This window comes from Arvicola amphibius, chromosome 1 (genome assembly GCF_903992535.2).
Source record: "Arvicola amphibius chromosome 1, mArvAmp1.2, whole genome shotgun sequence".
NCBI classification, from domain to species: Eukaryota; Metazoa; Chordata; class Mammalia; order Rodentia; family Cricetidae; genus Arvicola; species Arvicola amphibius.
The window spans coordinates 107,879,760-107,895,820 of NC_052047.1; the positions used below are offsets into that span (position 1 = coordinate 107,879,760).

The 16,061-nt window shown below is 38.1% G+C and overlaps 1 long non-coding RNA gene across 1 annotated transcript; it reads left to right on the plus strand.

Moving 5' to 3' along the window:
• Positions 1-920: 920 nt before the first annotated feature.
• Positions 921-2,748, plus strand: LOC119821432. Its single transcript, XR_005286621.1, has 2 exons — positions 921-2,152; positions 2,436-2,748. It is a non-coding gene; the product is annotated as an uncharacterized LOC119821432 (long non-coding RNA).
• The last annotated feature ends 13,313 nt before the right edge of the window (positions 2,749-16,061 follow it).

Sequence of the window (16,061 nt, forward strand, 5' to 3'; positions counted from 1 at the left end):
CAATTATAACTATCTATTCTTCAACTCCATCAAAGAAACCAGAAGGGTATAATATTACCTAAGTAAACAGGATGTGCATTATAAGCATCTTCCAAAACTCTGGAATTGATAGAGACATCTTACTGTCTGGACAGTCACACCAAATTATTCTGTAACATTAGGACACTCATCTTCAGCCTACAGGCTCATAGTATTGAGGACACTTTTCCATGAAGCAGGGCATTTTAAAGACAGTTCCACCTATATTGGCAGTTTTTCAGTAACTTTCTCTGTGTCCTGCAGAATGTCTGGCAGGTTATTTTATGAAGCAGAAACACTGAAAGACAGTCTCACCTATAGACAAGTTCAGCAGTCATTTCTCTGTGGGTTTGCATCAAGCTGTCCACGAAAGAGCAGTTTCTTGCCCAAATGGCTAACAAACTCCATAGGGAGCTTCTTCGATGTTCATCACCCTCTTGAAGTAGTTTAGCGCTGCCAGGAGATGTGTCTCATTGTCAAGAAAAGTCCTAATTTTTAAACATTTTAAAATCCATATTTCCTAGGTATTTAAAAGATTTTAAGATTGTCTATCTAACTGAAATATATCTCTACATATCTAAAAAACCTAACTAACATGAATACAAGTTTAACTATTAAAGATAATTATCTATTAATCTATATTTTAATTATACATTATATTTTTAAGTGAACTGCACAAATATAATACTTAAATCAAGAGCAGAAATATCCATATAACAAAATTGACCTTAAATTTGTATCAATAAACCAAGAGCCATACCATGCATGCAAAGGGTTCATTGATAATTCCTTGATAACTGTTTTGTTATATGAAATTTTACTATGTTAAAGTTAAAACCTCCCTTTTTATTTAGACAGAAAAGGGTAGATGATGTGGGTTGTCCTTCTGTATATGTGTTGCTGTTATTGGTTATTGGAAAAATCTGTTTTGGTCAATGGATTCACAGAGTAAAAGCCAGGCAGGAAGAAGGCAAAGTCAGACAGATGCCATGTAGCTGCTGAAGGAGAAGACACTGGAACCATACCAGTATGTTACAGCCTTGTGTTGATACACAGATGAATAGAAATGGGTTCATCTAAGATGTGAGAAATAGTTAATAAGAAGCCTGAGCCATTGACCAAACAGTGTTTTAATTAATATAGCTTCTGTATGATTATTGGGTCTGGACAGCTGGAAACAGGAACTGGGTAAGTAACTCATTAGCCTTAGTGAGTTCCTCCTGCTTAGGTTGGATTGCTGCAAAGGTAGCCAGGGGCAAGAGGAGAAACCAGTTTCTGTAACAAATCAGGGAAATTTAATTTTTCTACAGAGGCTTTTGTTCCTAGTAAATGCAGGCACAACTACAACTGTCTAAGCAAAACTAACGGTCTCCATATGAAAAAGGACAGCAAAAGTTAGAGAGAGCTGAAGCCTGTGAGCTCCCGAGGATCAGTGCAGAAGTTTGCAGTATCTTTTCCATAGGTCCTCTGAATAGAGCCTTGCCTTCTGGGGAGCTTCATTTGCAAAACATTTATGCATCCTTCCCAGCGGTGACAGCATGGCTTCCACCATATCCTCTTGTTTTATATTTTAAATGAAGTTCATGTATATCATATTTAGAAATGTGAAGTCTGTGGCTTAGGTGACTGATGAAGACTGGGAAAAATAATAAAAATAAAATAAATTTATAGCAATAGTCAAATTAATAATAAGAAACCAGAAGTTCTTTCCAGAGACTTAAATAGTCAGTGAAGATTATCGCCTGGGAGCAACTTGTTCTGGTGATGACATTTGTAATGTGAGAAATTATAGTACTTTGTTTATTTAGTGAATTGATATTTATATTGAAATTTGAATTATTTCAGATTCCTTTTATATGAGCCTGAATCTATTTTCAAGAAACTTCTGAATCATTGTAAGGCTTTGTGGTGGAAGTCCAGCTGCAAGAGGAAGCATCAGGAAATGGTGTAACCAGGCCCATCAGTTGAAAATGTAATTGGGCCCTATCAACAGCAGGGGACCAAGCAAAGCTCAGTCCCCAGGAACGGTTTGAAATTCTCTGCCTGTTGGCCACTGATGCACATAGCAGTTGTCAGATGATAGATGGGTTTGGATGCCACTGTCATCATAGTGCTGGGTTCCTGCTGCTTTATGGTAAGAAAGTTTGCCCTTTCCTTTGTTTTGAAAGTTCTTGGCTTGCTTTCTACAATACATATTAAATACAAACATATGCCCATATTACAGTAAAGAATAGTGTCTACCTATGAGTGAATACATGTCATTGCTTTCTCATTTAAGAGTTAGTCCAATGGGTCTAGTCAGTCATCTGGCCTAGAAATTCTCCCTTTTTTTGCAAAATGGAAACACTTTAAGACATGCTAAAGAGATAGGTAGAATAATTACCCCTTTAGTGATATAATGTCCTTTTCCTTTCCAGAATTCCAGGCCCTGGTGTAGGAGCCTAGAACCAAGGCCATACAGTTTCATAAGTCCGTCCCTGATTTACTCAGAAAAGTATAACTCTTCCTTTGCTTTTTTCTGTCCCTTTTGCGAGCATAATTTTTTTGCGCTTTTGAGTTCCCTCATCTTCTAAAGCTGCCCTTCCTGCCATGCTGCTGCTTATCCACCATGTGACTGACCTCTATGCAGCATACTCTAAGGCATGGATTTTTCTCTCTCTGCTCCAAAATTTACAGCTTCTCTGCCCTGAGGTTTTTGTTTAAATACAAATAAAATTGTTCTTGAGCTTCCTTTGGAGTCCATCCTTAAAGTATTTTATTATGAGACAAAGAACACTACAACTTCACTGTTAGTAGCCACAGCTTCAATTCATCCGAATAAATTTATAGTGGGGTACTTTCCTCTCCCAGAAACACGTGATTTTTCAGTCTGTGGTGCATGAGTGCTGTTAGGTGACTGAAGAAAAAAAATGAGGATATGATTGTCATAGGTGTGGTGGAGGATAAGGTTCTATTGTAGTTGTGAGTCAAAGAATAGCCAGAGGGTTCTGGATTTATCAAGATTGAACTGGGCCATAGTTCAGAGGAAAAGGAGGAAGACAAGAGAGTAACTGTGAACCTAGAGAACAAGAGACAAAAGACTGTGTGTCCCAAATGGATGAGGCTATACAGCAAAGGAAAAGCTGGGGAAAAGGAAGCAGAAGCCCAGATCAGGGGTTGGAGAGATTGGTAGGGAGTGGGGTTGAGAAGTGTTGAGAAGAGCCAGGACTCGGCAATGGTTAGTTATGATGGGAGAACCTGGCAGTCATGGTCTGATTTGATATGCTAAGTAAGCACCTGTAACTGAGTTAGAGTCACTTGTCCTGAGTTGGAGACCTTATGCTAGTCACAAGGTGTTGTTTGCCTGTACTCTCAGGAGTGCAAGCACCTGCCATTCTCAAAATGGAGTACACAGTTGCTTGCAAAATGGATTCATTCAGGGCAAGACACAGCATGAAAATCCAGTTTTACACAATAGAAAATGACTTAGAGCAGGGCATAGTCTCTTCTCAATAATTCTCTTCCATCTCCCCAGGGGTTTATCCTTTTCTTCTCCCAGAAAGCGATTCCTATGGGAATTTTAAGTTTTTGGCATCAATATTTCAATAGTCTGATAGTCAAAATGAAAGATTCTACACAGGCTGGTTACAGAGAAAATCTCTATCTATCTATCTATCTATCTATCTATCTATCTATCTATCTATCTATCTATCTATCAATCATCTATCTGTCTGTCTGTCTGTCTGTCTGTCTCTCTCTCTCTCTCTGTGTGTGTGTGTGTGTGTGTGTGTGTTTCTGAGGATTGAAAGAGTGAAAACTCCCAGAGTGTCCCCAGAATGTAACCTTAGAATTTTAGATTGTACTCAAAAGAGTGACATGGGATGGGTGTGGTTGCACACTCATGAAATCCTAGTACTGATGAGGCTGAGGCAGGAGGATTGCCAAGAATTTAGCATCAGCCAGGTTTGCAATATTATACTTTATCTAAAAAAGTTGAGAAAGGCAGGTGAAAGGGCTCAGTGTATAGGCACTCTCCCTCAAGTTTAATAATGTGAGTTTGAGCTCTGGGAACCAAACGGTAGAACCAACTATTACAAATTGTCCTCTGACATCTACTCAGATGCTCCAGCACCAAATAAATAAAGAAATAAAAATGCAAAAACTAATATAAAGAAATATAAGGAAAGAAAAAATATTTTGCATTCTGAGTCAAAACTCAGAAAATGGGCACACATCGTAGAGGGCACCTGTGCTGTGGGAAGAGATCCTGGGTAAATATCTAACTGAAAGAGCAATTCTTTTACCGCCTTATCATATTTTCTTTTTTTTTCTTTTTTTTTTGTTTTTTGAGACAGGGTCTCTCTGCAGCTTTTTTTTTTAGAGCCTGTCCTAGAACTAGCTCTTGTAGACCAGGCTGGCCTCGAATTCACAGAGATCCGCCTGCCTCTGCCTCCCGAGTGCTGGGATTAAAGGCATGCACCACCACCGCCCGGCTTCATATTTTCTTATGTATTATATTTCTTGAAGTTTCTGGGACAATAACTTTCATGTGAAGCACTTTTTTTGTCCAAGTAATTGTTGGGGCCTTTTTGATTCTTCTACTGACTGCAAGATTATGCAGTGAGAGTTCAGCACAGTCTTCAGGGGTCCACTCTTCACTGATGCTTGTCTCATGTGGGACACTCCTCATTTATCAAGGCATGAGGAGTATTGTTGCCAGAGATGCAGATATTCTTAATGTTTTCTGCAAGACAGTATGCAATACTGCCTACTGAATGTGTTAAGCTCTCTCCATTACAAACTTTGGGTGTGGAAAACTCTTTCCTGCAGATTACAACCTGAGGATTCTTCCCACAGCACTACAGTGTGTTAATAGTTTACCAAGCATATTCTTTCCCCTACATTGGTATATTGGATGACTCTTCCCAGGAGTATGTGATTCTGAGAATAATGTGAACACAGTCAACACCTTTGCTCTCTCAAACAGGTCTTTGTATAAACTTAGAAGTCTGTCTTCCTGCAAGTTCATCAGTGTTAGTATTATGGCAAAGAGACCTCATTTGTGACATTCACAGATGCCAAAGGACAAGAGTTACAATATGTCTGAACTTGTTGAGCTATAACTCTCAAGAGAGACAGAGAACAAGTGTGTCCTGAATTTACTCGGCCAGCAGATAGGAAAGAGCCACCCTAAGATTGATTTACATGCTTCTCAACAGAAAAGGGTGAGAGGTTAGGAGTGTTTATCATGAGCTATTGCAGACGATTAAGCAATTATAGCTTACTTTGAAAGCTGTAATTTCTTCTGTAATTTCATTTGTACAAAAACAGCTATGAATCTCCCTTTTACCATGCATTTTCATATAATAAGTACATGTAATCTTATGATTACATCTTAATCTATGGGCACACACTTCCATGGATGGTAAAATAGATGACTTTTCATTTAGCTATGTAGTTTTGATACATAGAATACTGGGACATGCTTCATAACTAGTTCTATTGACCCATGAAGACCACAGACATCTAAAAGCCTGCCTTGCTAACTACTCATGATTAACTATTTTCATCTTAGAACAAGTTCAACTAGACTAAATACTTGTTTGTAAAAAGAAAACTTTACTGTTGACACAAGGTCAGAGTTACAGATGTCTAACTAAGGTTACTAATAAAAAGCATGTCAGTTTTTCACTTGCCAGTCTGCTAATAAAGGATCTTTGTCTTAAAGTTGTTTTGGGCACTGTAAATGTCCCCATCTGGTCAAAGTTTTCTTCAAAGCATTGGACCTTAGTATTGCCATGGTGAGTGGCTCATCTCCTTATCACTTCAACTACTGTGGAGAAAAGATTTTAGACTAAATGAATCTAGAAGAAGAAGCATGGTGAAGTTAGAAGTAGGACTGGATTATTAGAGTAGAAACAGAACAATAAAGAGCACAAGAAATGAAGACTATCTACCTGTTTGTGTAAAGTTATTATAGAAATTCTTTACATCCTCTTTGCTACTGGGAAGCATTTCAACTTAGGAACCTTTGGTAGGAACTGGAATAGGTCTCTCAGCCTCTACAGGATAAACACCTATATGAGAGATAATAGTATCTCTTTGTGATCTTATAACTTTTGGGTATTTTAGAATGTTGTGTCTCCGCCCAGGGCCAGAGTTACAAGTCATATACTATTATTTTGAATAAAGCTAACTAATGTTACTTGCAGGTCAAGATGTAGGCCTCTCAGCTCCTCTCCAGCACCATGTCTGCCTGCATACCACAATGTCGCACCATGATTATAATGGGCTAAACCTCCAAGAAGATAAGGCACCCCAATTAAATGTTTTTCCATTATAAGAATTTCTGTGATCATTGTGCTGCTTCACAGCAATAGAAATCCCAATTAAGATATGGTTCAAACAAGAAATCGCTGAATCATACCATTGAATTTATTAGCCATTGTGATGGGTTTGAATTTTTTTCTTTTATTCATTCTCAGTATATAAGAAAATATTTATATGTGAAATGGGCCATCAAGAACTTGAAATTTCCCAGGGATCTCAGGCAAGGAGAAGAGGATGCCTAAATTCTGCCCAGCCAGGGCAGAAACCTCTTCTCTAGGAAGGAGATTTGCAGCTGGTCAGACTTTCTTTAAGAAGGGACAAAGATGGCAAATGGCGGGCAGGTGTGCTACTCTGTTTAAACTTCAGCTCATCAGGGTCCTGAAGATGGACTTGCAGGATGTTACTGGATCTTTTTTCCTTTTCACAATGGGGCCACACTGAACAAATCTTGTTTCTCTGTTTTCTTTTATTGTAATCAAGGACAGGTATCAAAACCTAACTCACTGGGGCATATGGTGTGAACCTCAATCCTGGCACATGGCCAGCTCTAATCCTTAGGAACAGCTGGCCTTTGACAGCTAGATGACTATAACTCTTACCTGTGGTTCCTCATTTGATCTGTTTTATTAACTCAGGTTTTAGTTTGAGGAAGTAAAAGGACAGTTATGTTACAGAGAGAATTAGATAGCTATATAGCTTTCTTTCAAATGTTCTTTTAACAAAATTGTATTTTCCCATTTTCTAAGTAATTAATAAAATGATTAGGTAGAAATCAGAATTTTGCATGTTTTGTAGATATAGCTAAATATATATAATTTTATTTTTAATATTTATAAAGGGGCATAGGGCTCTATCAAGCTTTATTTTGCCCGACTCTACTTCCTTTTTGAGTGGAAAAATACTAATTTCTGTACATATTCAAGTATTTTCTTTAAAAAGTATTATAACTCGGTGTCTCGGAGCTTACCAAGGCCAGCTGGACTGAGACTGAAAAAGCACAGAATAAAACCGGACTCCCTGAATATGGCAGTCAATGAGGGCTGCTGAAAAGCCAAGGACAATGGCACTGGATTTGGATCCTACTACACATACTGGCTTTGGGGGGGCCTAGCCTGTTTGGATGCTCACCTTCCTAGACCTGGATGGATGGGGGAGGAACTTGGACTTCCCTCAGGGCAGGGAACCCTTACTGCTCTTCGGAGAGGGAGGGGGAGGTAAATGGGAGGCGGGGAGGAGGCAGAAATTTTTAATAAACTAATATATAAATAAATATTATTATTACTAAAAATATAAATATTTAAAAATTCTGGATAAGAATACTACAGAACACCTTTAAAAATCAAGAGAGAACTGCTCTTAAGATATAAAACACTACGAGCCAGTGTCTTATTCTGGGTTTCTATTGCTGTGGAGAGACACTATGACCACAACAACTCTTATATAGGAAAACTTTAAACTGGGGCTACCTTAGAGTCTCAGAGGTTTGGTCCATTAGCATCATGTTGGTGGCATTCTGGAAGACAGGGTGTTGGATGAGGAGGAGAGAGTTGTACATTTTGATCCACAGGCAGCAGAAGCAATGTCTGTCACACTGAGCATTGTGTGAGCAAAGAAGACATGAAAGCTAACCCCACAGTGACACACTTCCTCCAACAAGTACACACCTACTCCAACAAAATCACATCTCCTAATAATGCTACTCTCTATAGGGGCCATTTCCTTTAAGCGAGCAAGTAGGGCCTACATACTTTAACTTGCTACATACTTTTAATACCAAATTTTGGAGTCAGAGGCAAGCAGTTTGAGATCAGCCTAGTCTGCATAGTAAGCTCCAGGATAACCAGGAATACACAGTGAGACTCTATCTCAAAGAAATCAAAGGGGAAAAAGGTATAAAACACCATGAATAATATTAGGGATTGATGTGTTTGTATCATTTGGATAAGACAAATTAACCCAGTCTTTGGTATATCTAATAGAGGTAAACAGAATTTAAGCTACAAGTTGTGAAACATCACATAATGTTGCAGAGCTTTTTTTATAACTGTACCTTAATGTTTTAAATATCAATAGAAACAGAAATCCAATTGATTGGAACCAATTATTATTTTTTACTTTTTTTAAGGAAAAAGAATAGTTTTGTTTTAACAAATAACTGCTCTTGAATGTAGCTTCTTTGGGGAGATTTGAAATAAATTCGGCAATTTAAAAATTAGATTTCTTTTGTAAAAAATATACTGAACGAGACAAATCCCATAGTATTATGTAAACACTTTAATATTTTTGTCCTTGACTGTACAAATATTTATTTATACTTCTCCATTGCTATTACAAATTGAAAGTTAAGAGAACTCACCCTGATTTTTCCATATATTCATGCATTCTGACTCTGCCATTTTCTCTTTTCTATAAATTTGCTTTACCTCCTCCATGCATTCTCATTCATAGAAATATTGACTTTGATTCCAACATTTCTTTTCTGTTTCCATTTATGACAGAAAACATGCAATATATGATATATATGTATATTACAGATATAGTAAACATATGTACAATACAATGTTAATAATTGATAAAGAAAAATCAATTCCTATTTTTTTTACTGTAGAGTGAATGGAACCAACAGTTAATATTGAATTAATTCTGACACATTTTTTCTATTTTTCTTTTATTGAACATTGGTTTCTTTCATACAGTATATTAAAATTACAGGTTCCCCTTCCCCAGCTCTGCCCAGACCCTCCTCACCTCCCCTCACATTCAAATTCACACCCTTTGCCTCTCTCATCAGAACAAATATTCATCTAAAATATTAAATTTAACTAAACTAAAAGAAGCCAGAAAATGCCAAATTTCCAAACAAATAGAAGAAAAAGAGCGAAAGACAAATAACAAGAAATACATAAAGACTGAGGGACACACATGCTTACACACAGAGAAATCTCATAGAAACATAAAACCAGAAACCATAATATATATACTATAATACATGATATATATGTTAAAGGTTAAAAAAGCCCTGACACAGCATTATGACACAAAGCAAAGAGCCTATGAGAAAGCCATCAACTTGTTTTGCATTGGCCATTTACTGTAGGGCAGGGGCCTGACTCTAACAGTGGTTTATCTACCCACTGGGACTTCATTGTAGGAAAATTAAATTTTCATTTGCAAGTGGTTTTCAACTGGAGATAGTTTGTGGGTGAGGGATAGCGTCAGTCAGAAATTTAAATAACTTGAAAGAAGAAAAGTAGCTTCATTTAGGTCAGGGCTTCAGGCAAGCAAACGGTCCTAACAAAAGTAGTTAATGAAAGGATATAAGGTCATTGACATTTTTAACTTCATTAATGCCAAGGTTAGCATTATATTGTCATTCAGGAATATATTGAGAGAGATAATTAGTATCTTTATTTAAAAGATACATGCTTACAGTATGATTTAAGAAATGCATTGCATTGGTACCGTGGGATTTTGTGGCCCCAAAATCTTACTGCAAATGCCTGTATGCCACAAAATTGGAAAATGTAAAAGAAATGTACACTTTTTTAGATAAGTACCATATACCAAAGTTAAACCAGGACCAGGTGAACAATCTAAATAGTCCTGTTAGTCGCGAAGAATTAGAAACTGTTATCAGAAACCTCCCTACCAAAAAAAGCCCAGCACCAGATGGTTTCAATGCAGAATTCTACCAGAACTTCCAAGAAGACCTAATACCTATACTCCTTAAGGTATTTCATAATATAGAAACAGAACAGTCATTGCCAACTTCCTTTTATGAAGCTACAATTACCCTGATACCTAAACCACAAAAAGACTCAACCAAGAAAGAGAATTACAGGCCAATCTCACTCATGAACATCGATGCAAAAATTCTCAATAAAATACTGGCAAACAGAATCCAAGAACACATTAGAAAAATTATCCACTATGATCAAGTAGGCTTCATCCCAGAGATGCAGGGCTGGTTCAACATACGAAAATCTATCAATATAATCCATCATATAAATAAACTGAAGGATAAAAACCATATGATCATCTCATTAGATGCTAAAAAAGCAGTTGACAAAATTCAACACCCCTTTATGATAAAGGTCTTGGAGAGATTAGGGATACAGGGGTCATTCCTAAATATAATAAAGGCTATTTACAGCAAGCCGACAGCTAACATCAAATTAAACAGAGAGAAACTCAAGGCCATCCCACTAAATTCAGGAACGCGACAAGGCTGTCCACTTTCTCCTTATCTCTTCAATATAGTGCTTGAAGTTCTAGCAATAGCAATAAGACAACACAAGGGGATCAAGGGGATTCAAATTGGAAAGGAAGAAGTTAAACTTTCGTTATTTGCAGATGATATGATAGTGTACATAAGCGACCCGAAAAACTCCACCAAAAAACTCCTACAACTGATAAACTCCTTTAGTATTGTGGCGGGATACAAGATCAACTCCAAAAAACCTGTTGCCCTCCTATATACAAAGGATAAGGAAGCAGAGAAAGAAATCAGAGAAGCGTCACCTTTCACGATAGCCACAAATAGCATAAAATATCTTGGGGTAACTCTAACCAAGGAAGTGAAAGACCTATTTGACAAGAACTTTAAGTCTTTGAAGAAAGAAATTGAAGAGGATACCAGAAAATGGAAGGACCTCCCTTGCTCTTGGATTGGGAGGATCAACATATTTAAAATGGCAATATTACCAAAGGCAATCTATAGATTTAATGCAATCCCCTTAAAGATCCCATCAAAATTCTTCACAGATCTTGAGAGGACAATAATCAACTTTATATGGAAGAACAAGAAACCCAGGATAGCCAAAACAATCTTATACAATAAAGGAACTTCTGGAGGAATTACCATCCCTGACTTCAAACTCTATTACAGAGCTACAGTATTGAAAACAGCTTGGTATTGGCATAAAAATAGAGAAGTCGACCAATGGAATCGAATAGAAGACCCAGATCTTAACCCACAAACCTATGAACACCTGATTTTCGATAAAGGAGCTAAAAGCACACAATGGAAGAAAGAAAGCATCTTCAACAAATGGTGCTGGCATATCTGGATGTCAACCTGTAGAAGAATGAAAGTAGATCCGTGTCTATCACCATGCACAAAACTCAAGTCCAAATGGATTAAAGACCTCAATATCAATCTGAAGACACTGAACCTGTTAGAGGAGAAAGTGGGAAGTACTCTACAACATTTGGGCACAGGAGACCGCTTCCTACCTATAGCCCCAGCAGCACAGACATTAAGGGCAACATTGAATAAATGGGACCTCCTGAAGCTGAGCAGCTACTGTAAAGCAAAGGACACTGTCACTAAGGCAAAAAGGCAGCCTACTGACTGGGAAAGGATCTTCACCAACCCTGCAACTGACAAAGGTCTGATCTCTAAAATATATAAGGAACTCAAGAGACTAGACTTTAAAATGCTAATTAACCCAATTAAAAAATGGGGTGCTAAACTGAACAGAGAATTCTCAACAGAAGTTCAAATGGCCAAAAGACACTTAAGGTCATGCTCAACCTCCTTAGCTATCAGGGAAATGCAAATCAAAACAACTTTGAGATATCATCTTACACCTGTCAGATTGGTTAAAATCCAATCTATAACCTTAAAATCCAATCTATAATCTTAAAATCCAATAATAACCTTTGCTGGAGAGGTTTTGGGGTAACGGGTACACTCATCCATTGCTGGTGGGAATGCGCACTTGTGCACCCACTTTGGAAAGCAATGTGGAGGTTTCTCAGGAAATTCAGGATCAACCTACCCCAGGACCCAGCAATTCCACTATTGGGAATCTACCCAAGAGATGCCCAATCATACTACAAAAGCATTTGCTCGACTATGTTCATAGCAGCATTATTTGTAATAGCCATAATCTGGAAACAACCTAGATGCCCTCAGTGGAAGAATGGATGAAGAAATTGTGGAATATATACATATTAGATTACTACTAAGCGATAAAAAACAAGGACATCTTGAGTTTTGCATGCAAATGGATGAAAATAGAAAACACCATCCTGAGTGAGGTAACCCAGGCCCAAAAAGATGAACATGGGATGTACTCACTCATAATTGGTTTCTAGCCATAAATAAAGGACATCGAGCCTATAATTTGAAAAAAAAAAATCCTAGAGAAGATATATAAGAAGGTGAATCCAAAGAAAAACATATAGTTATCATCCTGGATATTGGAAGTAGACAAGATTGCCGGACAAAAAATGGGAACTTGGGGGTGGGGTGGGATGGGGGGATGGAAAGAGAAAAGTGTGAAGTGGAGGATGGGAAGAGCTTGGGGGTATAGGATGGTTGGGATATAGGAAGGGTGGATATGGGAACAAGGAATTATATATCTTAATTAAGGGAGCCATTCTAGGGTTGGCAGAGACTTGACTCTAGATGGGTTCCCAGGTGTCCAGGAAGATGCCCCCAGCTACTTCCTTGGGGAGCTGAGGAGAGGGTGCCAGAAATGTTCAGATCCTATTGGCATACTCATGAATATCTTGCATATCACCATAGAACCTTCACCTGGCATTGTATGGAGAAAATGACAGAGCCCCACATAGAAGCACCGGATTGAGCTCCCAAGGTCCTGATGAGGAGCAAAAGGAAGGAGATCATGAGCAAGGAAGTCAGGACCATGAGGAGTGTGTTTACCCATTGAGACGGTGGGACAGATCTAACGGGAGACCACCAAGTCCAGTTGGAATGGGACTGATGGAACAGGGAACCAAACCGGACTCTCTGAATGTGGCTGACGGTGGAGGAGGACTGAGAAACCAAGGACAATGGCGATGAGCATGAACTCTACAGCATGGACGGGCTCACTGTGAGCCTTGTCAGTTTGGTTGCTCACCTTCCTGGACCTAGGGGGAGCTGGGAGGACCTTGGACTTAACATAGTGAAGGGAACCCTGATGACTCTTTGGCTTGGAGAGGGGCGGAGTGGGGGTATGGGTGGAAGGGAAGGGAGGGAACGGGGAGGAGGAGAGGAGGAGATGGAAATTTTTAATAAAAAATGAGGAAAAAAAAGAAATGCATTGCAGAAATATTTAGTTACTTGTATTTGATAGACACTCTAGTGGGAGATGGTTACCACTTATTGCTTCCAAAAAAGAATTTACTGACCTTCCACAAGCCTAAAACCAAAATGTTAATGCCTACTGTGAGACAATGGTCTGTACCCTGTTACTTGTATTTTAAACAAATGCTAATTGGGCAGTAGCCAGGTAGGAAGTATAAGTGGAGTGATCAGGCAGGAAATAGATGTAGGGCAACGTGAATTCTTGGGAGAGGGAAGTTTCAGTCTACAGCCATCACCTAGATGTAGTTGAAGCAAGATGTGACTGCCTTGCCAAAAAAGTACCAAGACACATAGCTAACACAGACAATTAAATGGGCTAATATAAGTTATAATAGATAATATCTACTTGAGCTAATAGGCAATCAGTTTATAAATAATATAGACCTCTGTGTATTTCTTTGGGGCTGAACAACAAAGGGATCAGGCAGGACAGAAACTTCTGTCAACAGAATCGTATGCCAGTGTGGGGCTGACCAAATCCACTTAAAAGCCTGAGAGTGCTTGGGAAGTTATTCTAGATAGAAAAGAATAATTTAAGAAAGACTTCTTGATAGCAGCACTTTTTTGGGTGGGTTCTTCTTGCTAGAGGCAAGTGCTCTTATTTAAGAGGGACTTCCTAATTCAGCTTTAATTGTAAAACCTTGCAGCTATTTTAAGAGTTCCTGCCATGAAACACTTAAAGGATGTTGATGAAAAACTGACCACATGCTTTTTAGTGGTGGCAGGGACCTTGAAACTCCATAGAGTTGTGGCAGTAAATATGGCTCCAGTCAGTACTTCAGTTATGAAGCTAGGCTATCGGAAATGTAAGGAATAAGTTAGATTCCGTCATCAAAGCCATGGCTTTAATCCTAACCATATCACTTAGCAAATTAAAGACTCATGTGGTCAGAAAAAAAGATATACAGTAAAGATAGATTCAAAGATGAAGGAAACCTCTAAACAGTTTACTGTGTGTTTAATCATATATGTAGGTTTGGGGAAAAAAGGGATAAAGTCCTTAAAAGAAAAAGAAAAAAGTTGGGTATGTTGGCACATACCTTAAATCACAATACTTGAGAAACAGAGGCAAATAGATCTCTGTAAGTTCACTGTGTGGTGGCACACACCTTTAATCCCAGCACTTGAAAGGCAGAGGCATGCAGATCTCTGTGAGTTAAATGACAGCCAGGTCTACAGAGTTCTTGGCCAGCCAAAGGTACATAAAGAAACTCTGCTTCAAAAAGCCAAAAAATAAAAATAAAAAAAGAAATAGAGTTTTAAATAGAGCCACACATAGAGAGTATGGATACTGTATGTTGTTGCTTGTCCTTAAATTATTTGATAACTGAGGAGGGAGCAAAAGCTGCTAAAACACATTAGTTTATAAATGTTGCTCAATTAACACAAGATAGGTGTTTTGAAAATACTTTGACTTTAAAATTAAAGTCAAAAGATATGTTACTTTGGAAAAGAGGCTTTGCTTTTGTTTCCACTGGAAATGAGGAACTGTCGATTCATTCTGTGTTAAAAATAAATCAGGTTTGACCAAGGAAAATCCCCTGAGAAATCTCCAATAGGAGAAATGGCCCAGATGTCTGAGTTCTATATCCAGATCAATTTAAAGACTACTCCCTGAGATGATCAAGCCTCACAGAATGTTCCAGTCAGTACGTGATCATAATTCTTAATTTTATTTAGGTCCCCATAAGATTGTCCGTGTCCCCAACCACCAGAAAGTATCCAGAGAAAACTACACCCACATTCCCAAACAAAAGAATTAGGGATGTTTGCCTTTGTTTAGAATGTTTGTTACAAGTTGTTAAGGATAATGGCCAGTAGAAAAAGCTAAACAAAGGAGATTTGATTCAGAGTTCTTGTTTTAAAAAGAAAAGTAGAAGTGTTGTGGAACAATGGTCTGTACCTTGTCAATTGTATTTTAAATTAACACTGATTGGCCAGTAACCAGACAGGAAGTATAGGAGGGGTGACAGGTAAGAATTTGAGGTGGGATAACATGAATTCTTGGAAGAGGGAAATTTCAGTCTGTAGCCATCACCCAGATGCAGAAAAAGCAAGATGTGATGCCTTGCCAAAAAATGTACCAAGCCATGTGGTTAACACAAACAGTTATTATTGGCTAATGTAAGTTATAAGAGTTAATAAGAAGCCTGAGCTAGTAGGCCAAACAGTTTATAAATAATGTAGACCTCTGTGTCTTTCTTTGCGACTGAATGGAAAAGAGATAGGGAAGGACAGAAATTCCTGTCAACAAATGCCCACACTGACCATAAAATTGCTTACTATATTCTCCAATTTCATGCCGTAATTTGCTAAAAGTAATGTTTATCATCTTAAAGCTGATTCCGCTAATTAAAAGCAAACTAACTCACAAGCACTTACAACTCACCTTGTCATCTACTGCAGAAGTCACCAAGACTTTCTGAGTAGATAGCCAAAGACAGCACTGGAGCTGATGCAATTGCTAAATTGGAAGCACTGGCATCTACTTCATACCCATCCAATTCTCTGAATGCAACACATCCTCAGTCTGTCTCTTTCTCTATTCTATTTCTTGTCTCATCAGGAGATTCTTCAAATAGAATAAAAGGGAAGTAATCTTTAAAGACTCCTGGTGTATTTGAAGTAACTATCG